Below are 25,690 nucleotides of genomic sequence, written 5' to 3' on the forward strand. Positions count from 1 at the left end.
TTGTTGTCTCGGATTCTCCAGCATCTGCAGTTCCTACTATCTCTGATAAGGTTTGGTCAACTTTGGTCAACTGTTTTCTTTGATGGTGTTGGCCGAGGGATAGATATTGGCCAGGCCTTGTTAAGAATTCCCCTGCTCTTCTGCACAATAACAACCCTGGGATCTTTCACAGCCACCTGGGAGCGTAGCTAAGGTCCTCAATTTCACAACTCATCTGAGAGGAGTGTAGTTACACTGCAAAACCCTGTGGAATTTGGATACCGGGGAAGTTGGGAGATTGAAGCAAGGGGCTATTCTGCACAAAGGAGGCTGAGGAAATGGGAAATCCAAACCTTAGGTGATACAGCGCCCTGGTGTTGGTAGAAGAATATTATCGCAATGTGAGATGATTACATAGGCAGGTCACATTAGAAATTCCTCTGTCACTATCTACAATGGGAGGTCAGGTGACAGGCAAGTGTGACCAAAGCCTGATCATCAGGAGAACTGAGGCCTTGCAGAGAATCGAACTGGCTTGTGTTGAGAACCTCTGTCCGCCCTATCTCTTCTCACCCCATCAGCACATCTTTCTACCGTAGACATTGTGATTGCCACTGGAGAGGGCTTTGTACCAAATTGAAGACAACACTGTCATCTGAAGTTCAAATTATTCCGCTGGAAATCCACAGAGGTATTAACAATCTTCTCCCTATGGAAGGGTCCTGAATTCAAGGGTTGGAGTCTAAGAGTGGGATAGTCTTACTGCAACTGTACAAGGTGCTGGTGAGACCACATCTGGAGTACTGCAATCAGTTTTAGTCCCTTATTTAAGGAAAAATATTATTTCATTCGAAGGAGTCTAGAGAAGGTTCGCTAGGATGATCCCTGGTATGGAGGGATGGTCTTATGAGCAAAAAATAAACAGGTTGGGACTCTACTCACTGGAGCTTAGAAGAATGAGAGGGGATCTCATTGAAACATATCAGATTCTTGAGGGGCTTTACAAGGTGAATATTGAGAGGATGTTTGTCTTCATGGGAGAGCCTCGGACCAGAGGGCACAGTCTCAAAATACAGGAGCAACAATTTAAGACCAAGATGAGAAGAAATTTCTTCTCTCAGAAGGTTGAGAGCCTTTGGAACTCCTTGCCACAGAGAGCTGTGGGAGCAGAGTCCTCGTGTATATTTAAAGCTGGGATAGATAGATTCTTGATCAGAAGGGGAATCAAAGATTATGGGGAAAGGGCAAGAAAGTGGATGTGAGGAATGCCAGATGAGCCATGATCCTATTGAAGGGTGGAGCAGGTTCAAGGAGCCAAACACCCTACTCCTGCTTCTGTTTCTTATGGTCTTATGTTTTTAAATGTGGATAGTTCCACCTGGGTTGCACACCCATGACCATCCTGTCCTTCAGGATGGTCCAGAATTATTTTGATGCCACCTTTCCAAAACTGCACCCCTGCCTCACTCTCCCAATGAGCAATTATTACCTACATGTGCCAGAACAGTGGTTCCAGAGAGGGCCAGGATGTGGGAACTATCATTTGGTAGGTGTCACTGCAAATGTTTGTTGTGGGTTTCAGGCAGTCAGCTTTAGAGGGAAGTGGGGGGACTTCCAATATTAAAGCTCCAAGACCAAAAGATCTATTCTTTCCTAAACAGTTATTTATTGAGGCAATCGCCTCAGGCAACTGTCCAAAACCATAATTGGAATTAATCTCGCAAGAGCACCAATGATAAGTCAATACTTAACTTCATGCCAAATGTACACTGGCTGACCAATTAGCATCTTTTACAATGGCCTATTGAATAGATCTTTCTATAACATTCATGAATTATTCATTTTGTGAGCAAATTAGCATATTATCCAATGAGAGACCCGCTCACTCAACCTTTGACCGAGTCAGGTGGTGTCTTAGGGACACATTTTGATTCATTAAAAAACAATCACTTGCATTTATGAAGAGCCTTTATGACCCAGTGAAACAATCCAAGATGTCTTAACCTAGGAGTGTACGTCACTTAAAGGTTGACACCAAATGCATGGATGGAAGTGTTAAAAAGGGCCAAGTTCCTGAAATCCAGGAGGGTCTTGAAGGAGCAAGCAGGCGATGGTACAATTCCGAGGATAATAATCTGATTTTTACCAAGGAGATTATGAAATGATTGGTGTTAGATCAGCCTACCCAGAAAATCATACAAGAACCAGTCTTCTGAAGAGCGAGGGTAGCACAAAGAACAGGAAGATCCCAGGTGTGATGAATGAGAAGGAAAGGAGAACACTTGATCTTCAGTAACCAATTATGAAAGCCCACCATCAGGCAAAAGCCAAGCTGAACCTTTTGGGAGCAAAAGTGGAAGGTGGATTATTATCCGCTTACTAACAGTTAGGGGAAAGGTGGAGATGCAACGAGACCTGGGTGTCCTTGTACACCAGTCACTGAAAGTAAGCATTGCAGGTGCAGCAGGGGGTGAAGAAGGTAAATGGTACGTTGTTTTCCATGATGAGAGGATTTGAGTACAAAAGCAACTGTATCTGTACTGTGCTGCAACTGTACAGGGTATTAGTGAGACCACACCTGGAGCATTGTGGGCAATTTTAGTCTCCTTATCTGAGGAGCGATGTTCTGGTTATGGGGGGTGTGTGGGGCCTGCAGTGAATGTTTACCAGACTGATTCCTGGGATGGCAGGACTGACATATGAAGAGAGATCAGATCGGTTAGGGTTATATTCACTGGAATTTAAAAGAACGCGTGGGGGGATCTCACATAAACCTAGAAAATTCTAACAAGACTAGACAGAGTAAACTCAGGAAGGATGTTCTTGATCACCAGAGAGTCTAGACCAGGTATCATAGTCTAAGGATATGGGGAAGGCCATTTTGGACTAAGATGAGGCGAAATGTCTTCACCCAGAGAGTGGTGACCCTGTGGAATTCTGTGCTACAGAAAATGATTGAGGCCAAAACATTGAATGTTTTCAAGAAGGAGTTGGATATAGACCTTATGGCTGAAGAGATCGAAGGAAGAGAGTGGGGTCTGCGTTGAATGATCATCCATGATCATATCGAATGGTAGAGCAGGCTCCAAAGGTCTAATGATCTACCCCTGCTCCTAGTTTCTGTGTTTCTAACCCTCAGCTGATGTTCCCATTCCATTCTCCTTCATGAACAGTTGGTGAGATCTTTGATGACTTTGCTGGAATGCATTTGACAGCTGCTGTAAATCAATGAGCACCTAGCTCCCCAAATCCCCATGGAGCACCTCACCGATTGATCTTATAAGTATTTCTATATTAAATACCATTTACGTTTGAATCAGTAAAGTGGAAAACGTTATCACCATGACCTTTAAGAATCTAACTGACTCCCACGGATGTTGAGTCATGAGGTTTTTCTTTTCTGCGAATATCCAATTAGCAAGCGTGGAGAGACCTGGAGGCAAAGAAATTGGCCATATGAATGGGACCCTTGTTGTCAGTAGATCAGGAAGACTGGATGAAAGCAGCAGAGATACATAAGTTCATTTCTGATTTGATTTTAACACTCAGCTTGCCTGCAACATACCATGTGAGACCTGGATCCACCTAAGCTGATCTGCAGTTCCCTCAGTGCCCTGTGAGCTCCAAGTTATTCTTTACCCAACTTAGCCGCAAGATTTCTTTCTGACATAAACAGGGGTGTAGCTCTCTCTCAATGACCAAGGAACAGATCCTGCTGTTATTTACTCTGAGAAAACACAAACATAGGAACAGGGTGAGGCCACTCAGCTCCTTGAGTCTATCTTACCACTCAATTTGATCCTGCTTGATCTGTATCGTAACTCTATCCACTTGGTTCCAGCACCCTTAAAGCCCTTGACCAACAAATATCTATCAATGTGATACAATCAGATACTGCAGATGCTGGAATTGAAAACAGAACATGCTGGAGAAACTCAGCAGGTCTGGTACCGTTTCACGTTGGAGATAGCAAGAACTGCAGATACTGGAGTCAGAGGCAACACAGTGTGGAGCTGGAGGAACACAGCAGGCCAGGAGGCATCAGAGGAGCAGGAAAGCTGACGTTTCGAGTCGGGACCCTTCTTCAGAAATGGGGAAAGCAGCAGAGCTACATGAAGAAGGGTCCTGACCCGAAACATCAGCTTTCCTGCTCCTCTGATGCTGCCTGGCCTGCTGTGTTCATCCAGCTCCACACTGTGTTATCTCTAACATTTCACATTGTTAGGTGGGGAGGTGGAGGGGAGGCAATAGCCTAGTGGTATTATCACTAGACTGTTAACACAGAGACCCACATAATCTTCTGGGGACTTGGGTTCGAATTCTGCCACAGCAGGTGGTGGAATTTAAATTCAATAAAAATCTGGAATTAAGAATCTAATGATGACCATAAATCCATTGCCAATTGTCAGGGAAAACCCATCTGGTTCACTAACGTCCTTTAGGCAAAGGAACTGCCATCCTCACCTAGTCTAATCTACATGTGACTCCAGACCCACAGGAATGTGGTTGACTCTTAACTGCCCTCTGGGCAATTAGGGATGGGCAACGAATGCTGGCCTAGCCAGCAACACCCTCACCCTGTGAATGAACAAATGAATAAAGAATCCATTTGGCTCATCATCTGAACTTCTTCAGCCTTGTCTTCAGTTCTGAAGAAGAATCATACCAGACTTGAAATGTTAACTGTGTTTTACTCTCCATAGACGCTGCCAGACCTGCTGAGATTCTCCAGCATCTTCTGTTTTTATGACCCATCCAGCAATCTTAGTTTGGGTCTTCACTAGGTTTTTTTGGAGGCGCCTGGATTTTACCACACCTTGTGTGAGTGTTATTTAAGGGAATTTAACAATTTTCTAATGTCTTGGTGCAATGTTCCCTGTCATCATCTTCATATCTTCACTTTCTTCTTAGAAGTTATCAAATGTAACATTGCTATTCAGTAAAGGAAGGAGAGAAAAAACAGAGTATTACCAAACTGACATCAGTCTTTAGAAAAATGCTGGAATCTATTATTAAACAAGTCTTACCAATGCACTTAGAAAATCATAGTCTAATCAAACAATATGGGCTTATGAAAGGAAAACAGCATTTAACAATTGTTATCAGAATTCTTTGGGAATGTAAAAAGTAGGGTAGATGATGGGGAATCAGTCGATGCAGTGTGCTTGGTTTTTCGAAAAGAAAATTGGCAAGTTTGCATATAATACAAAGATTGGTGCAGTTGCAGATAGTGAGGATTGTCAAAGGGTACAGCAGGATATGGAGGCATGGGCAGAAAAAGGGCAGATGGAGTTTAATTTGGACAAATGTGAGGTGATACATTTTGGAAGGTCGAGTGTGGGTGGAAATTATACAGTGAATGGCAGAACCCTTAAGAGTATCAATATGCAGAGGGATCTGGGTGTGCAGGTTCACATATCACTCGTGGTGGCAGCGCAGGTAGCTAAGATAGTAAAAAAAGGCCTATGGCATGCTTGCCTTCATTGGAAGGAGCACTGAGTATGAGGATAGGCAAGTTACACTGCAGCTTAAAGGGAGAGGCTGAATAGGCTGGGGCTATTTTCCCTGGAGTGTCGGAGGCTGAAGGGTGACTTTATAGAGGTTCATAAAATCATGACGGGCATGGATAGGGTGAATAGCCAAGGTCCTTTCCCCAGGGTAGGGGAGTCCAAAAGTAGACGGCATAGGTTTAAAGTGTGAGGAGAAAGATTTGAAAGGGGCCTTAGGAGAAACATTTTCACGCAGAAGGTCATGTGTGTATGGAATGAGCTGCCAGAGGAAGTGGTGGAGGTTGGTACAATTACAACATTTAAAAGGCATCTGAATGGGTCCATGAAAAGGAAGGTTTAGAGTGATCTGGGCCAAATGCTGGCAAACGGGGCTAGATTAATATAGGATATCTGGTTGGCATGGGCGAATTGGACTGAAAGGTTTGTTTCCGTGCTGTACAGCTCTATGACTCTACGACTCTATAACTTTAGTTAGGCCACAGTTGGAATATTGCGTACAGTTCTGGTCACCACACTACCTGAAGGATGTGGATGCTTTGGAGAGAGCACAGAAAAACTTTACCAGGATGTTGCCTGGTATGGGGGATTTTAGCTATGAAGAAATGTTGGATTGACTGAGTTTGTTTTCACTGGAACATAGGAGGTTGAGGGGCGACCCGATAGAAGTTTATAAGATTGTTAATGGCATGGGTAGAGTGGAAACTATGAAGCTTTTTCCCAGGGAGAAGGGGTCAATTACTAGGGGACACAGGTTCAAGGTGTGGGGTGAGGAGAAGTTTAAAACAGATGTGTGAGGCAGGTTTTTCACACAAAGGGTGGAGAGTGCCTGGAACGCGCTGCCAGAGGAGGTGGTGGATGCAGACACAATAACAGCATTCAAGAAGCACCTGGATGAATACATGAACAGGAAGGGAATAGAGGGATACGGATCCTGTAAATGAAAGCAGTTTTAGTCTGGAAGGGCAAAATGCGTTGGTGCAGGCTTGGAGGGCCGAAGGGCCTGCTCCTGTGCTGTATTGTTCTTCATTCTCTTTTTGTTCTATTTACTCAGATGCTATGCTTAAAGCTAGTATATAGGATCAGGATTCACGGAGTTGGGATAATGTATCAGTGTGGATAGAAGGTAGAGTGACAGACAGGAAGCAAAGGGTATGGACAAATGAGGCATTGTCAAGTCAGCAGACTATGAGTAGTGAAAGCCACAAGAATCAATATTGCAGCCTCAGTTATTTACAGTCTGCTTAATGAATTAGACAAAGAGAGAGAGAGTAAGGCACTTCAGTTTGTCGGTGATATAACAACCGGTGGGATTAGAAGCTGTGAGATACAAAGGGCACGCAAAGTGATATAAACTAGTCACTTGAGTTGACAATAAGGCTGCTGATGGTGTATAATGTGGGAAGTGTGAGGTTATTCACTTTGGTTGCAACAATATCTTTTAAAAGGTGTGAAACATGTAAATGTTAAAACTCAGAGAAACTTCAGTGTACTCGCACAAGGAACACAGGATTTAGCACACAGCTACAGCAATCAGTTAGGAAGGCAAATGGCGTGTGGACCTTTATTGCAAGAGCTTCAGAGTGAAAGAATAATGAAGTTTTGATACATTTGCAAGGGATTTGGAGAGACCTGAAATACTGAGTAGAGGATCAGGAAAGTTTAAAAACCCCACAAAACACAGCCAAAATCAAATAAAGAGGGAGAAAATAAACTTTGAGGGTAAGCTTGTAAGTAATACCAAGATGGAGAGCAAGAGCTTATTCAAATATACAAAGAGGAAGTGAAAGACCAAAGTGAGCATAGATCCTTTAGAGAATGAGGCTGGGACATAATAATGGGGAACCGGGAAATGGCAGAGGAGTTGAATAAATTCTTTGCATTAGTCTTCACAGAAGAAGATACCAGTGGCATTTCAAAAATACTCAACAATCAGGGATCAAAAGGGGGAGAGCAGATACATCCACCTATCACTGGAGGAAAAGTATTAAGGAAATGCTGGGGCATCCTAGAGTTTTGAAGGAAATAGATATAGAGATAATGAATGCACCGGTAGTAATCATCCAACAATTCTTACATTCTGGAAAAGTCCCAGAGGATTGGAAAACTGCCAATGGAACACCTTTATTCAAAAATGAAAGGAAACAAATAAAAAGACTGGTAACTAGAGGCCAGTTATCTTAACAGCTGTCATTGGGGTAGCACAGTGGTTAGCACTGCTGCCTCACAGCACCAGGGGCCTGGGTTCAAGTTCTACCCTTGGGTGACTGTCTCTGTGGAGTTTGCACATTCTCCCCGTGTCTGTGCGGTTTCCTCCAGCTGCTTCCCACAATCCAAAGATGTGCAGGTTAGTTGGATTGGACATGCCAAATTGTGTTCCAAGGATGTGTAGGTTGGGTAGATGGGGAATATAAGGTGGGATGTGGGTCTGGATGGGATGCTGTTTGGAGGGTTGGTGCAGATCCAATGGGCTGAACGACCGGCTTCCACACTGTAGGGATTCTATCCTTATAAAGGATGTAATAGTAGAACATTTCGAAATACATGATATGATCAAGCAGAGTCAGCATGGCCCTCTCCATGAAGGGGAAATTATGCCTGAAATAGTTAATAGAAATCTTTGAGCAGGCCAGATAAAGGGGGAACAATGGATGTAATATATTTGGATTTCTCGAAAGCATTTGATAAGGTACTGCAAGAAAGCTAATAAGTAAAAGCCCATGCTTTCAGGGGAAAATATTAGCATGGATAGAGGATTGGCTGACCGATAGGAGACAGTTGGGATAAGTGGGGCATTTTCAAGAACGACAACCTGTAACTAGTGGTGTGCCACAGGGATCAGCGCTGGGGAGACAATTATTTACAATATGGATTAATGACTTAGATGAGGAAAACGAATGTGCCACAGCTGAGTTTGAAGGTGACACAAAAATAAGAAGGAAGGCAAGTGGTGAGGGTGACACAAGGAATGTACAGAGAGAAATAGACGGGTTGGGTGAGCGAATAAAAACTCAGCAGCTGGAATCTAATGTGGAAAGATGTGAGGTTATGTACTTTGGCAGAAAGAATAGCGGAGCTGATTCTTATTTAAATGGAGAGGGGCTGCAGAAAGCAATACCACAGAGGAATTTGGAGGTCCTCACATATAAACCATGAAAAGCTAGCATCCAAGCTCAGCCGGCAATAAGGAAGGCAAATGGAATGTTGGCCTTTATTTAAAAGGGATCAGAGTATAACCATAGGAAAGTTTTCCTAAAATTATACAAAACACTAGTTAGACAACGTCTAGAATACCATGAAGAGTTCTGGTCACATTATCTCCGGAAATGTAGTCCAGAGATTATTCACTTGGTTGATCTTAGGTATAGAGGCATTTCCTATGAGGAGAGATAGAGTAGATTGGGCCTCTACTCAATGGAGTTTAGAAGAATGAGAGGTGACCTTATTGAAACATGTAAGATTCTTAGAGGACCTGACAGGATAGATGTGGCAAAGGTGTTTACCCTGAGAGGCATGATCGTAGAATATGGGTTCTCCTATTTTAGGCAGATATAAGGACAAATTAGTTCTCTCAGGGGTATAGAATTCTTTGCTGCAAAAGGCTATAGAAGCTAGGCATAGAGTATATTAAAGGTTGAGATAAGTCGGTTTTAATTAGGAAGGGAAATCAAGGATGAAAGGGTGAAAAGTCAGGGAAGTGAGGGTGAGGATTAAGAAGACAGCCATAAAATCTCTTTGAATGGCAGAGCATTTCAGTGGGCTGAATAGACTACTTCTGCTTCTACCCCCTATAATCTTACAATGTTACCATGTGCATTTTAAGAAAGGATATACTCGCATTGCAGGCAGCACAGTGAAAATTAAACACAAACGAAAACAGAAATTACTGGAAAAGCTCAGCAGGTCCAGCAGCATCTATAGAGAGAAATCAGAGTTAACATTTTGAGGCAAGTGACCCTTCCTCAGAACAGTGAAGATTAATGCCTAGAAGAGGGGCTCACTCGAAACAAAATTGGGCTCATACTCTCTGGAATTGAAATGAATGAGAGGTGACTTCACTGGGATCACACACAATCCTGAATGGAAACTTGACCAGCATTGACACTAAGAGGGTTTTCCCACCTGCCAAAATACCACAAGATGCTGGAAAAGTGGAAATAGAAACAGGAAACTGGAACTACTCAGCGATTCAGGCTGCATTTGTGGAGAAGGAAGCAATGCTAGTGCTTTCGGGAAGTGGTGGCACAGTGGCAATGTCAGTAGGTTAATAATCCACGAACCCCAGGCTAATGCTCTGAGGATGTGCATTCGAACCCCACCACAGCAGATAGTGCAAATTAAATTCGATAAAATGTGAAATGAGAAGCTTGTCTAATGGTTACCATGCAACCATTGCTGGTTGTTGTAAAAGCCCATCTGGTTCATGAATGCATCCTAGAGAAGGAAATCTGCCATCCTTACCCAGTCTGTCCTACGTGTGACTCCAGACCCACAACAATGTGGCTGACTCTTAAATGCCCTCTGAGATGCTCTGTGAGCCAACCAGCCCAAGGGCAATCAGGGACAGCAGCAAATGAGGACCTTGTCAGTGATGCCCACATTCTACAAAAGAATTAGCGGCACGGTGGCTCAGTGGTTAGCGCTGCTACCTCACAGCGCCAGGGACTCGGGTTCGATTCCACCCTCAGGCAACTGTGTGGGTGTGGAGTTTACACATTCTCCCCGTGTCTGCGTGGATTTCCTCCGGGTGCTCCAGTTTCCTCCCACAGTCCAAAGATGTGCAGGCTAGGTGGATTAGCCACGCTAAATTGCCAATAGTGTCTAGGAGGGAAATGCAGGGATAGGGATAGGGTAGGGTGTGAGTCTGGGTGGGATGCTCTTCGGAGGGTCAGTGTGGACTCAATGGGCCAAATGGCCTGCTTCCACACTGTAGGGACTCTATGATTCTACTCTAACAAAGAGATTGGTAGCCTTTCATCAGAAACAATGGAGAGATGGAAGAGGCTTTGAGAAAGTGTGGAGGGAAGGGAGGGACGATTTGAATGAACTTTATTGTCACATGTACGTTGGTGATTAGAGTGAAAAGTTTACATGTCTCCACTTACAGCAACATCTTAGGTACAAGGTACCTGGGTACAGATTCTTATGCATAAGTTATTAAGGGAAAAAAAATAAAGAAATGAAAAGTCCAGCATTGCAGATTGTAGGAATAAATTAGAAACTGGAGAAATATAAAGTTCAGAACAACAATCCTTCCAACCCAGTCCACGCTGTCACCTAGCCTCCAGTCCACGCCAGAATCACCTCAAGATCAAAGTCCACCCTTAGGCTACACTGGGTGGAAAGACCGCCGTGGGCCACTGACAGACCACTATGCCATGCCAAAAGACCACCAGGCTGGGCCACTGAAAGACCACCATGTCAAACTGAAAGACAAAAGGAGAGGTCTCTGATAGGGTGGAAGCCAAAGTTGAATAACAGAAGAGGGATGTAAAAGGCCGAGTCCACACCATGTACTAAGTGCCAGGAAAGGCTGTGGGTGAAGGTGGAAATTGCAGTCTGCAGGCTTGTAGACTGAAGGGGATTGAGAGAGGAAGAGCTGTAATAGACAATGAACATTGCATTGAGTTAAACACATTTGTGCATGATGTATGATTTCAGAACTTTTAACAGATGAGAAGATACCAAATATTAATTCACAAACTTTCACAACTAGCAATTACTGTGTAATCCATCACTTTTTAACTAGTCATTCGGCCCTTCAGGATGCAGATTATCACAATTCATTTCGCTTGGTTCTGACCCTCGAAAATCAATTAATTGGCAATCCTTTGTCAATCAGTGATGTCAACAACAGAACAACTGTATCGGTAAGCGCTGAAACATTGAAAAAAGCCGCGAGTGGGGCTGTACCATTGGAGATGGAACCAGGAAGCAATCGATGAATTATTAAACTCAAACACTGGTGTTTTCACTACGGTCTGACCTAGACATGGTTGAGGTAAGTTAAAAAATATTAATAGCCAGCTTCAAGTTACTGTGATATTTTCAATGCAGACGAGTTTGGAGTCAATTCTTGTTACAATCATCACTTTTCAGTCATAGAATCCCTACGGTGTGGTAGCATGCCGCCTAGCCCATTGAGTTTACACTGACCCTCCGAAGAGCATCCCACCCAGACCCACTCCCCTACCCTATCCCTGCATTTCCTATGGCCAGTCCACCTAGGCTGTACACCCCCAGACACTATGGGCAATTTAGCAGGGCCAATCCAACTAACTAGCACGTCTTTGGACTTCAGGAGGAAACCCACGCAGACATGGGGAGAATGTGCAAACTCCCACAGTCAGTTACCCAAGGGTGGGATCAAACCCAGGTCCCTGGCGCTGTGAGGCAGCAATGCTAACCACTGAGCCACCGTGCCGCCCCAGTCTTCAATGATGTTCCTACAAAATCCAGATTGGGGAGGAGACAGAAACCCAGAAATATGGAAAATTTACTACACAGAAGGAGGCCATTCAGCCCAACATCTTACAATGGTATGTACTGAATTTACAATGAGAGAGAAGGAAGGAGTTGGCATTTAGATAGAACATTTCCCATCCTCAGGATATCCCACAGCCCACCAATCACAGACAGCTACAGACTTTCTGAAGTGTAATCATGACTTTGATGATGTTTACTGCTAAGCTGCGCACAGCGACATTGCACCAGTTAATAAAACAAAGAGCTGTGGTTGCTGGTAAACTTAGCAGGTCTGGCAGTATCAATGTAGAGAAAGCAGAGTTAACGTCCACTGACCGTTCTGAGGAAGGGTCACTGGACCTGAACCATTAACTGTGTTTCCCTCACCACAGCTGCCATCAGACCTGCTGAGTTTCTCCGGGAATTTCTGTTTTTGTCCCACTGGTTAATGACTGGTTAAGCTGCTCGACAATGATGTTTGTTGAGGGATTAATAGGGGGTCCTGGTGGGAACACCCTCAAGATAGAGCGGCCATGCGATCCTTCACATCTGCCGGAGATGGGGCATAGTCTACCATCTGAACTGAAAAATGTCAACCCCCACAGTGCAGGACTCCTTCAGTACTAGAGTGGGAGTTTAACCACTACCTACCCACTCAATGCTGAGTCCCAACTAACGCCTAGTGTCCGTAGGTACTGTTCAGTGTGTGTCCTTGCACAGTCTCCTGGACTTTCACTAAATGTTGGTGATAGTTGTCATGGTGTTGGTGGTCCTTCATGTTGCATTGGCTACATTTGCAGCTCTTTCGCAGTTCGATACTCTGGGATCATCTGTAGAGACAGAACATTAAGTTCGTGGGAATTATATAATGAATTATGATGGTTGCATAATTCATTAGAATTTTTTGTAACATACCAGTGAAGAGAGATAATCTTACACATTGTAACACCACTAGAACTGTGTAAGTGTATGGGGAAGATGTTATTTTATACTCTGTTTCCCGAACAGTGTGCACTGGGATTTGATTACATTTATATACTTAATGACTGCTTCTGGAATCAATGTTAAACTCTACAAGCTCCTAGGTGAAGGGTCTCTCTCTATGTCTCTAACACAAACCTCTCCCCGATGTGCTACCATTTCAATGCTTCAGATTTTGTGTGACTGCAGAAATGGGGGTGAGGATGTCTATCAGTGTGTGCTTGGCTGTTGGGGATGGGGGTGGGGGTAAACTATGTGATGCACCATCTCTTTACAAGCAGCGGGTAGGTACCAGAGAGCTGGCAGTTCAGCTGTGCCCACTGATAAACAATTAAAGGGACCTTGCACTGCCAACATACAGCCTAATCTCCCACTGTTTCTGCGATGGAACCTGCCCAGACAGAATTCCAAAAACATTCCATCTCACTGGGAATGACGACCCACCATTTGGGAACCAAACCTCTGCTGTCAGAGGTTCTTGAATTAGAAGGTCACCCTTTCATACTTGAATTGAATTAACTTTGTTGTCACATGTACTCGGATGATTACAGTAAAAAGTTTATAAGCCACCACTGACAGCACCATCTCAGGTACAAACGTACCTAGGTACAATTCTTAGTTACAGAACAGAGAAATGGAGAAAAAGCTACTTTTCAGCTATACATAGTATAAACATAGGTCAGAAAAACAAGAAACAAAATTAAAAATACAAACATCATGGTCTCTCTCCAAAGGCTGTCCACAGCAGACCAGCACAGGGAATCATTGCTAGCTGCCGCATGCTCTGCACTGGGCCACTGGCGTCCCCACTTCGTGGCCGGGTATCCGAGGCTGAGGGAAGAGAGGAAAGCAGGGAGGAAAGAAGAAAAAGAACGAGCGGTTGGACGAGCTCCAGCTGGAGCTTCCTACTCTGCCACCATCTTATCAGAAGGAGTAGTTAACTTGAAGAAGAAAGTCTTGATTGCAAAGCTATGTACGAAGGATTTTAATTGGGAGGAACTGTTGACAGCGACAGGAAGAGTCAGGAGTCACAGCACAAAGACGCACAGTGAAACAAACACACATTCGATGTTAAATAAAAAAACAAACAACTGCGGATGCTGGAAATTAGAAACAAAAGCAGAAATTGCTGGAAATGCTCAGCAGGTCTGGCAGCATCTGTAGAGAGAAACACAGTTGACATTTTGGGTCAACCTGAAATATTAACTCTGTTTTTCTCTCCATAGATGCTGCCAGACCTGCTGAGTTTCTCTGTGATTGTTTCAGACTTCCAATGTCCACAGGAATTTGCTTTAATTAAAGATGTAAGATGATTGAATAAATAACAAGAGTGATTGTTGCCACACACAGGGAAGGTAAAGTCACCACTCTCCCACCTGCAACTTTAAAATTGTTGTCCCTGTTTTCCATGGCCTCATCCCTCTCAATCCCTCATAACATTGTCCGTCTTACAACCCCCCAAGATCCTTGCTCTCCTTCAAATCCAACCTGTTTGCATTCTACTTGTAGACATGTCCTCGACTTTGGAATTCCCATTCTAAACCATTCCTGCTCTCTCCATCTCCCTTTATAATTGAGCTCTTTGACAGCTAGGCTCACCTGTCCTAACATCTCCTGTGTCTCAACATACCCTGCTCTTAAGAAGGGTCACTTGACCCGAAACATTAACCCTGATTTCTCTCCACAGATGCTGCCAGACCTGTTCAGCTTTTCCAGCAATTTCTGCTTTTGTTTCTGATCTACAACATCTGCAGTTCTTTCGGTTTTTATCTCCTGTATCTCAGTGTCCAGTTCTGTTTAATGACATGAAGGTTGTTGAAACATTACACTACATTGTAGGTGCTGTATAACTTATAAATACACAAGTCATTGTTCCTCTGCCTGGTGTGAATTTAGACATTTTCTGATTCCAAGCTCTGCCTGGATATATTTTGTTCCAATGATTGATTTAAACTGATGACAGAAACAGGCAAAATGCTGTGTTATAATGTCACTGGGTTAGTAATCCAGAACCCCAGGCTTATTCTATTAGAACATGGATTCAAATCCCACATCTGACCAAGGGTCAAATTTGAATTCAATTATAACCTTATCAAGGTGATCATTGTCATAAAAGCCCATCTGGCTCACTAATGCCCTTCAGGGATGGGATTCCTGCTGTCCTTACCAAACTGTGACTGCAATGTGGGTGCCTCTAAACTATTCTCTGGTCAATTACAAACAGACCCTAAATGCTGGACAAGGCTTCAGGGAACGAGGAAACAGGGAATCTGTCCAGTTAAAACACATGCACAAAGAAACATAGAAAAGAGGAGGAGGAGTAGGCCATTCAGCCCATCAAACCTGCTCTGCTATTCAATATGATCATGGCTGATCACCCAACTCAGCCCCCTAGTCCTGCTTTCTCCTCATACCCTCTGAACCCTTTAGCCCTAAGAACTATATCCAACTCCTTCTTGAAAACATTCAATGTTTTGGCTGTACATGATAACAATGCTGTTCACACATCTAGCACAGATCCCAGGGAGGGATGACTTGTCTAAGCTCTATTGATATAATTCCCCACTCAGACTGCGTTGTGCCTCTCCTAATGATGCAGCCGCTCAGCAACTGGCACAAAATCATTGAAGATGGCAGTACAGGAGGAGGGAGTGATTAAAAAGGCAGGCAGGATCCTGGGCTTTATACCCAGCTGAGATTTTCCATTGTACAGGCTGAGTATGGAGGCAGCTGCACTGAGGGCTGTAACCACCCAATAATTCTACAGTTAGAAAGAGAACACACTCAAGACTCCTTACTGACCTCCCCACCTCCCCCCACCCCCCCCAACCCCCAAACTTCCCCAAGGCTTCCACAATCCTGAAACCGCTTTGCATCAAAGATAAATTTGTCGTGTGAATTTGACCTCATCACATCTTTGCCATAAACAGGTTTTTGAGAAAAGTGTTCCAGCCTTCTGGAAGCATGACCATTGATTCTGCTCCCTGTTTGATCATTTCTGTCCCTCTCCCTCAGGCACTGAACAAAGATAATGCATGGGTCTTGTGATCACAGTCAGTCACAAACCACAAACTTTGCTACAAGCAAACAGCACGTCTCATGATCTGTCTTGAGACAACGTTATACTTAGTGATGATCAGGAGCGAGGGGTTAGAGCTCACAGTGTCACACTTCTCTCTGTTTGCTCGTTATTGTTTTCCTCACAGAGGAGATGGCTATTGAGCCTGCTTGATCGGTTCATACACAAACCGTACTCAAATATGGTTCGCCACCTGAGCTCCACATCCTGTGATATCACCCGAGGAAGTGATACCACACTAAGGTCCTACCAGCTAACTGATGCCCAACATTCTCTGCAGATTCTGGGGCAGGAGTGTGTCTGATTTACAATCCCCTTTGTATGAAAGGATAGTTCCTGATTTCAGTACAGAGTGCCTCCTGATTTCAGTCTAAGATGCTTCCTGATTTCAATTCAAGCTACCTCCTGATTTCAGTCTAAAATGCTTCCTGATTTCAATTCAAGCTGCCCTCTGATTTCAGTCTCAAAAGCCCCCATCGCACCCTTAGCCTCCCTCTGTGAGCCAGTTCCTGCATTCGGGATGAGGGGGTTGGCATTCCACTCTCTTTATTTGGAAAGACCTCGAGAAACCCTTTATTGCTGCAGAGGTTAGCACCTGAACAACTGGAGCCCCAGAACAGTCAGCACCTTGAAGTGGGAGTTGGGTGGGAGGCAAACGTTTGGAAAGAGAGTCAAAAACAATGAGATATTTATGAATCTTTCAGGATACTGTGTGATGACCAGATGTCTTCGGTCCACATGGTAAGGTGTCCCTCCTGAAGACACCTTCATTCTGTCTTCAATCCCTCACACGCAACAGCTCACCTTACAGCCCTGCATTCAAAGTAGAAAAGCCGAGATCTTTCCTGGGAAGCATACCAAGGATACCTCGGTGGATATGTAGAGGTAAGACACAGTTTAGCCATGATCTAATTAAATGGCAGCACAACATGAATGCAATAGGGCTGAATGGCCTCCTCCTGTTCCTATATTTTGACAGTCAAGTCACTAGTGTGTACAAAATACCCTATCCAATCCAACAAATGTGTGGAGTCTTAGTTCGATAATAATACTGTGTATCCTCTAAATTCTGTCTTATAAAATACATAATGTGGAGGTGCCATTGATGAACTGGGCTGGACAAGGTCAGAAGTCACATGATGCCAGGTTATATTCCAACAGGTTTATCTGTAATCACAAGCTTTCAGAGCACTGCTCCTTTGTCCTCTTGTGGTGTTATGTGCCTTCTGATCTTATGAATAACAGGCGCTGATGGGAACTTATAAAATTAACAAGTATAGGACCAGCACAGTGAGGTTGCAACTGTCCATTTTTGGATTGAAAGGACAGGACCTCATTTCTCCAAAATAGAAATGTGGGGAGGAGATGGAGAGAGATTTCCAAAATGATGAGGGTTTCGATAGGATAAACATAAAGACAATCCTGTCTGTGGGAAGTCCAGAAACAGGATCCATTACTATAAGACCATCTTTAATGAATCCAATAGGAAAGGTTGGGGGGGCGTACTCTTACATGGAACATGTTCCTCCTCTTGACAACCTAGAATATGATGTTCTGGGTCGTCCCCAAAGGTTTTACTTCATTGGATGTCCCAGGATTTTGATGGAATGATGCTGAAGGAACAGCGATATATTTACAAGTCAGGATAGTGAGGGACTTGGTGGGGACCTCACAGGAAGTGGTGTGCCCATGTATCTGCTGCCCTTATTTTTCTAGATGGTAAAGGATGTGGGTTTGAAAGGGGCCAGCAATGGGGACTTGGTGAATTTCTGCAGTGCATGGTGTAAATGATGCACACTGTTGCTACTAATCGTTAATGGTGGGGGGAATTGGTATTAAAAATGGGTGGATGTAGTGCCAGTCAAATAGGCTGCTCTGTTCTGGATGGTGTCGAGCTTCTTGGGTGTTGTTGGGGCTGCACCCATGCAGGTTGATGGTGGAGTATTCCATCACACTCCTGACTCATCAGAGACTTACAGCACAGAAGAGGCCTTGCAGCCCATCAAGTCTGCACCAACCAACTCATCCCACTTCACAGAAATTGGGCCATAGCCTTGAATGTTATGGCATTTCAAGTGCTCGTCCAAGTACTTTTTAAAGTTAGTGAGGTTTCCCATTTCTAAGTCTCCCTACAGTGCACTCCAGATTCCCACCAACCTCTGGGTGAAACATGGTTTCCTCAAGCGCCTTTAAACCACCTGCCTTTCTTCTTAAAATTATGCCCCCTTGTTATTGACCTATCAATGAAGTGGAAGAGTTGATTCATAGAGTCATAGAGTCATACAGCGCGGAAACAGACCCTTCGATCCAACCAGTCCATGCCGACCATAATCCCAAACTAAACCAGTCCCACCTGCCTGCTCCTGGCCCATACTCCTCCAAAACATTCTTATTCATGAACTTATCCAAATGTTTTTTAAACATTGTAACTGTACCCGCATTCACCACTTCCTTTGGAAGTTCATTCCACACATGAACTACCGTCAGTGTAAAAAAAAATTACACCTCGTGTCTTTTTTAAATGTTTCTCCTCTCACCATAAAAATGTGCCCACCGAGTCTTGAAATCCCCCACCCTAGAGAAAAGACACCTACCATTCATTTTATCTATACCTCTCATGATTTCATAAGCCTCTATAAGGTCACCCCTCAACCTCCTACGTTCCAGTGAAAAAAGTCCCAGCCTATCCAGCCTCTCCTTACAACTCAAACCCTCCATTCCAGAAACATCCTGCTAAATCTAATTTGAACTCTCTCCAACTCAATAATATGCTATAATATAATCCTATAATATCTTTCCTATCTGCTCTGTCCATGTCCCTCATTAACTTAGGCATCGTATACAGTCTTGTCTGCTTCCTGTATTGATGGTGCGAACAATAATAATTTCCTGGAAGAATTCAAACATAACAAAATGGGGATATGGTAGAAACCGATTTCATTTCACTTACTGATGCACTAAAGAAAGCTTTCTATCCAGATGCATCATGGCTTGGTATGGCAATTGCTCTGCCCAGGGCCATAAGAAACTACAGAAAGTTGTGAGCACAGTCCAGACCATCGCGCAAGCCAACTGCTCATCCATTGACTCCGTCTACGCTTCTTATTGCCACGGAAAAGCAGCCAGCATCATCAAAGACCCCTCCCACCCAAGTTATGATCTCTTCCAACCTCTTCAGTCAGGCAGAAGATACAAAAGCTAGAACATGTACATACCAACGGGTTCAAGAACAGCGTCTTCTCTGTTGTTATTAGACTGCTGAATGGACTTCTCAAGTTTCAAATCTCATGCTTGTCTTAGTTTTGTACACCTCCTGTGTAGCCTTAACTTTGTATGCCTCGCTCCATGATCTTTGTGTCTTTGTATGATACAACCTGCCTGTACTACATGCAAAATGAAACGTTTCACTGTACTTAGGTACATGTGACAGCAATAAATCAAATTAAGTCGTGGCAGGAGAGGACTTACTGTTCTATCTTAAATGTTGCACACAATGAACTCCATTAGAAAGTGGAAAACACTATGGGTAAACATAGTGATGCAAAACTTGCATCCAGCAGTGAAGTGAATTAAATAGTGGGTGTTTTTTTTCTGATGGGATGGGAGATGGTGACCAAGAGATGGGGAGGTCTTCCTGCTCTTCAAACAGGGAACTTTAAGGTCTACTTAAAGCTTCCACTGATTCTGAACTATCGACGCCTTCTCCTGTTCCAACCTAGTGCTTGACCCTTCAGGGTTTGGGGTCTAAAATTAAACAGTAGCCATTGGAAAGGAAAATTGGGCAAAATGTGTCACAAACCCCTCTGACACCCTTTAGAATAAGAAATCCAGAAACCTCCACATGTCAAGAAAAAAATTAACACATCTTCCTTCACGGGATGTGAGCGTTGCTGGCTGGTCCAGCATTTATCACCCATCCCTAATTGGGCCTTGAACTGAGTTGCACGCTCAGTCATTTCAGAGGGCGTTTGAGATTCAACCACGTTGCTGTGGGCCTGGAGTCACATGTAGGCCAGACCAGGTAAAGATGGCAGTTTCCTTCCCTGAAGGCCATTAGTGAACCACATGGGTTTTTACAACGATGGTTCCCATTGGGCTAGCTTTCAATTCCAGTTTTGTTTTTACTGAGTTCATATTTCACCATGTGCTGTCATGATATCAAAACTCACCTCCTCATTACCTCAGGCCTCTGGGCTAGTTGTCCAGTGAAGTTACCATGACTGTACCAGCTGCCCCTTATAATGTGAGCTTCCACCCACCCACCCCCATTGGATACAGTTTCTTCTCGGTTTGTTTGCATCTACCTATTGAATGTTCTGCCCAAACCTGTACGCTCTGATCTATCAATTTGTTGGTATTTTATTCAAGTCTGTGCCAAACACTACAACATCGTTCCCACTTCCCAGGTGGATAATGTATATAACAATACAGGCAACCTCTTTAATCATTTTCTCTGCCTGTTAGATGCCTTGAGTTTTTTTTATTATCAACATCATGAGACCTGTCTAAACTCAGCATTTCTAATCTAATTAAAAATCTTTCTACAGTGTGCATTGCAAATTTGTCACATGCTATTTGCTTGATATGTGATCCATCCATATTTCCTGTCACGGTTTGGTGGGTGTCAGGAACGATGCCACTGGGAAAATCTGCAAACTGTTTTAGGTGATCGATTCACACTGATTCAGACCGTAAAAGATGCAACAACAACTTGTATTAATGTAGCATCCTGAACATAGTCAAACATCTCTGCAGTGATTGGACTGAGCTTGGCCAGGTGGATCTCTTTGAGATCCTGATTGGGGCTATTAACCTGGGCCAATCAGGGAGCTGTGGCTGACAGATATAAACAGGACCAGGGCAGCGGAGATTCCCAGTGGAGGGGTCTCTATGTGAGGGTCTTGCCTCTTTCTCTTGGGGTGGGGAAAGAGGGTGTTGCATGCAGTGGTCCCCTGTAACCACAGATTGCAGTGGTTTGTGGACTCCCAGCCCAACTGCTTGATTTGTGGTGATGTGGATATTGGGTGTGGGCACTTGCACTTCCTTTACAGTTACCTCAAAGACCTCCTTTTGTGTTTTTGGTTGCATTCAGCCCCATTCTCCAGATCTTTAGGCACCTGGGGGGGAGCGGGCAGGTCAGAGGATCTCCTCATGGGTCTGCTCCTGAGCCTGGCCAAGCTGGGCCATTAATAGGTCCGGGCAGTGGAGGGAGTCATTATAGCCAACTGCAATCCCCTCTTCCGTGGCTATGTCTGTGCCCAGGCGTCCCTGGAGAAGGAGCATGCGGTGTGCAGTGGCGCTCTCGATGCCTTTCGGGAGAGATGGGCACCACGGGGCATGGCGTGCTTTGTTTCCCCCACAAACTCTATTTTGATTTGATCCCTACCCTCCTCCTCACTTTTTATCTCACGTAGGCATTGTCCCTTCAGGGGTCTCTGCTTGGTACTGATGCTTTGATCACATGGGTGCTTTTCCTGGTGGTGGTATGTTAATAAAGTTATTTGCACACTTGGTGTTCTTTACTGTGTCTCACATCTGCACACGCATGCACCAAAAAAAACTTGTTAAAAATATATAAACAGGAGTGTCAGAGAGTCTCCTCACTCTCAGGGACTGGCTCTGAGCAAGCTGGTCAGAGTCCATGTATGGAGCATGTGTAAATATAGGGTGACTTAGTGACAGGATATTGGCCTTTGGAAAGTTATTTCAATCTCAATGTGCCTCACGGGTGATAATCAAACAAAATTTGATTCTAAGCCTCACAAGGAGATTTTTATAACAGGCCACAAAAGCTTAATCAAAGAGACAGATTTTATAGCATCCCGACCCGAAACGTCAGCTTTCCTGCTCCTCTGATGCTGCCTGGCCTGCTGTGTTCCTCCAGCTCCACGCTGTGTTATCTCTGACTCCAGCATCGGCAGTTCTTACTATATCTAGATTTTAAAGAGGGTCTTATAACAAGTCAGTGAGACGCTAGGAATGTTGAGAAGGTAATTCTAAAAATTGGGGCCAAGGCATTTGAAGCTGCTGTTCTACCAAAGGTAGTACTTTGTCAATGACACATTAAAACACAGCCTCCCCCACCCCTTGGCCCTCCAGCTGGCAAAGGATCTCACAGCATGACTTCAAAGATTGATTCATTGATTGATTTATTGTCACGTGTATCAGAGTACAGTGAAAAGCTTTGTTTGCGAGCAGTACAGGCAGATCACAGTAAGCAAGGACATACAGATCATAGGGCAAAGAGAAACTTAGACAGAGGCATACAGGTTACATCGCACAGGACGTGCGCTAGGCGAGACCAACATGAGCAAGATCAGCATTATTTGAAGTTTAGAGAGGTCCATCCATTGGTCTAATAATGGTCGGGAAGAAGCTGTTCCTGAATCTGCTGGTGCGTGTGTTCAGGCTTCTGTATCTACTGCCTGACAGAAGAGGTTGTAGGAAAACATTACTGGGGTGAGATGGGTGTTTGATGTTGTTGGAAGCTTTTCCATAGCAGTGGACTGTGTAAATGGAGTCCATGGATGGAAGGTTGGCTTCTGTGATGGTCTGGGCTGTGTACACCACCTTCTGTAGTTTCTTACGGTCCTGGGCAGGGTAGTTTCCGTACCAGGCTGTTATGCACCCAGACAGTGTGCTTTCAACGGTGCATCTGTAAGAGTTGGTGAGCGACCTTATGGACATGTCAAATTTCCTGAGCTGCCTGAGGAAGAAGAGGCATTTAGTGCCTTCTTGGCCGTTGCATCTACACGGGAGGTCCAGGACAGATTGTCAGTTATCGTCACTCCGAGGAACTTGACACTCTCCACCGTCTCAACCTCAGCTCCGTTGATGTAGATGGGGGCGTGTTCTCCTCCCTTCATTAATGAAGTCAATGATCAGTTCTTTAATTTTGCCGATGTTGGGAGAATGGTTGTTCTCATTGCACCACATCACCAAGCTCTCTATCTCCTTTCTATATACTGAAGAAGAGTAGGGGAGTTCTCCCTCATGTCCTGGGTCAGTATTTACTCTTCAACCAACAACACTTAAAAGGTTTTCTGGTCATGTAACTTGTTGCTGATATTATGGGATCTTGCTGTGTGGAAATTTCCTGTCATGTTGCAAACGATCTGATGATGACTACACCTCATAAGGATTCACATTCTGTGAAGCAAATTGGGGTGCTCAATAACAGTATGTTGTAGGCTCTGGCAGAGATACATGAGGCTAAATGAAACAAGTGCTCAGGCAATGGTTATCGCTTAACTGTGAATTGATGGGAACCTGACAGAGTATACATGGGGAGCTCTTGTAGACCATAAGACCATAAGACATAGGAGCAGAAATTAGACCACTTGGCCCATCAAGTCTGCTTTGCCGTTCAATCATGGCTGATAAGTTCCTCAACCCCATTCTCCCACTTTCTCCCTGTAACCCTTGATCCCCTTGATAATCAAGAGCCTATCTATCTCAGTCTTAAATGTACTCAATGACCCAGCCTCCACGGCCTTCTGTGGCAGTGAATTCCATAGATTCACCACTCTCTGGCTGAAGAAGTTTCTCCTTATCTCCGTTCTAAAAGGTCTTCCCTTTACTCTAAGTCTGTGCCCTCGGGTCCTAGTCTCTCCTACCAATGGAAGCATCTTCCCAACATCCATTCTGTCCAGGCCATTCAGTATTCTGTAAGTAAGTAGCACAGAGGGAGTGTCCCTAACTCTGAGTTGGAAGGTCCAGCTGCAAATCCCATCCGCTTTGTTGTGCAGGGGTAATGTCCCTACCTCTGAGTGAGGAGGTTCAGCTGTAAATCCTATCTGCTTCGTGGTGCAGGGGTAGTGTCCCTACCTTTGAGCCAGAAGGGCTAAGTCCAAGTCCTACCTGCTCCAGAGCTATGTCATAACGTATCCAAACCGGTTGATTAAAATGTTGCATATGTATAATGATACAAGGTGACGTTCAGATAAAACTCTGATCAGGAAAATCATTTGCTTAGACTCTGCCTAACCAACATTTCACCTCTGGTGTTTAACAGCATATAAATACAAGTTCTGTCATTGTTTTCTGAAGAAGGGTCTAGGCCCGAAATGTCAGCCTTCCTGCTCCTCTGATGCTGCTTGGCCTGCTGTGTTCATCCAGCTTTACACCTTGTTATCTCTGTCATTGTTTTCCTGGATTAAGCATCAATTGCCTAAAGAGGTCAAAGTAAATGTTTCCAGGCCATGATCCCACCGTTGACCTGGTTTTTATTTTCCCCTGGCTCTCAGGGAGGGGTTTGGTTATATGAAGAGTGTGGGGTTACAGTCAGAGAGAGGCTCAGGTACAGGCAGGATGGAGCGGTTGACTTTATTTACCTGCTCTTTGCTAACATTGATCTGCTTCAGACCAGCCCCTACTGAACTGTAGGTACAGTGCAATCAGCACTCATGCCTAATCCACTTTTACCAAGCACTGTAACTTTACATTCTTTAAGAAGAACATTATGTTCGTCCACGATCTCTGTTGTCATTTCCCTGTCACAAAATTCAGACAGAAGGTATCTAAAAAACATCATGCCAATGCAAAGTCCAGAAGCAATTAAATACTAATGTATTTGTTTTCAAGGCTGATTCACAGATGTTCTCCCTCTGCTAGACATCATTAATGCGTTGTAATCTAGTCAAGCCCCAAATGGTCTATTGCTTGGAAGCAGCTGGAAGGTTTGTCTCATTTTGATTAAGGAACAAAGAGCAGAAAAGACAGGGAAACTTTGTATTTTCTAATGAGTTGAGAGTCTTCTCACTTTGAGTGTGGGAGATTGATATTCCAAGGTATGCAATTAGGGTTCACAGTCCCTCATCAAATATCCACCAAAGATCTTCCCAAACCCACCACTACTACTTTCTGGAAGGTAAAGTAAAGCAATTATAGTCCCACTTTCTCATTAGAGGGAGAGAGATAACTGCTGGTGGGTTTAACCTGAAGGTTACCGCACCTCAGATGAGGGGCAGGAGCTTCATAATAACCTCATGTGATGTAGGAATTGAAACCACACTGGCATAAATCAGCCATCCAGCCAACTGAGCTAACCGACCCCTATCATTAAGAAGGACAAAAGCAGCAGATACATGGGAACACCATCCCCTGCAAGTTCCCCTCCAAGTCCCTCACCATCCTGACTTGGAAATATATCGCCGTTCCTTCACTGTCACTGGGTCAAAATCCTGGAATTCCATCCCTAAGGGCATTGTGGGTCAACCCACAGCACATGGACTGCAGTGGTTCAGGAAGGCAGCTCACTCCCACCTTCTCAAGGGGCAACTAGGGATGGGCAATAAATGCTGGGCCCAGCCAGCAATGCCCCAAAAGAGAAAAGAAGGTGCTGAGCCTAACATTTATGGCTTTGGAGGCACCATATTTGATCTAATGGATTCAAGTCCCAGTTCAGAGTCTTGACCTTCATTTTTTTGTTGTTGTTGGCATTTGCTATCATGCAGGTGGTGTCCAACAGGAACTCACTGGCAAAGGAAAGTATTGCCATCTGAAGAATCTTCATCCTGAAATTGCAAAGCATGGACGGGGCCATTCCCATTGTGTCTCTGCTGTCTCCTTCCTAGTAGCCAAAGCATCACAGTCATAGAGTCACAGAGACACAGAGACACAGTCACAGAGTCACACAGTCACAGAGACACAGAGACACAGTCACAGAGTCACACAGTCA

This window comes from Rhincodon typus, chromosome 37 (genome assembly GCF_021869965.1).
Source record: "Rhincodon typus isolate 14 chromosome 37, sRhiTyp1.1, whole genome shotgun sequence".
NCBI lineage: Eukaryota > Metazoa > Chordata > Chondrichthyes > Orectolobiformes > Rhincodontidae > Rhincodon > Rhincodon typus.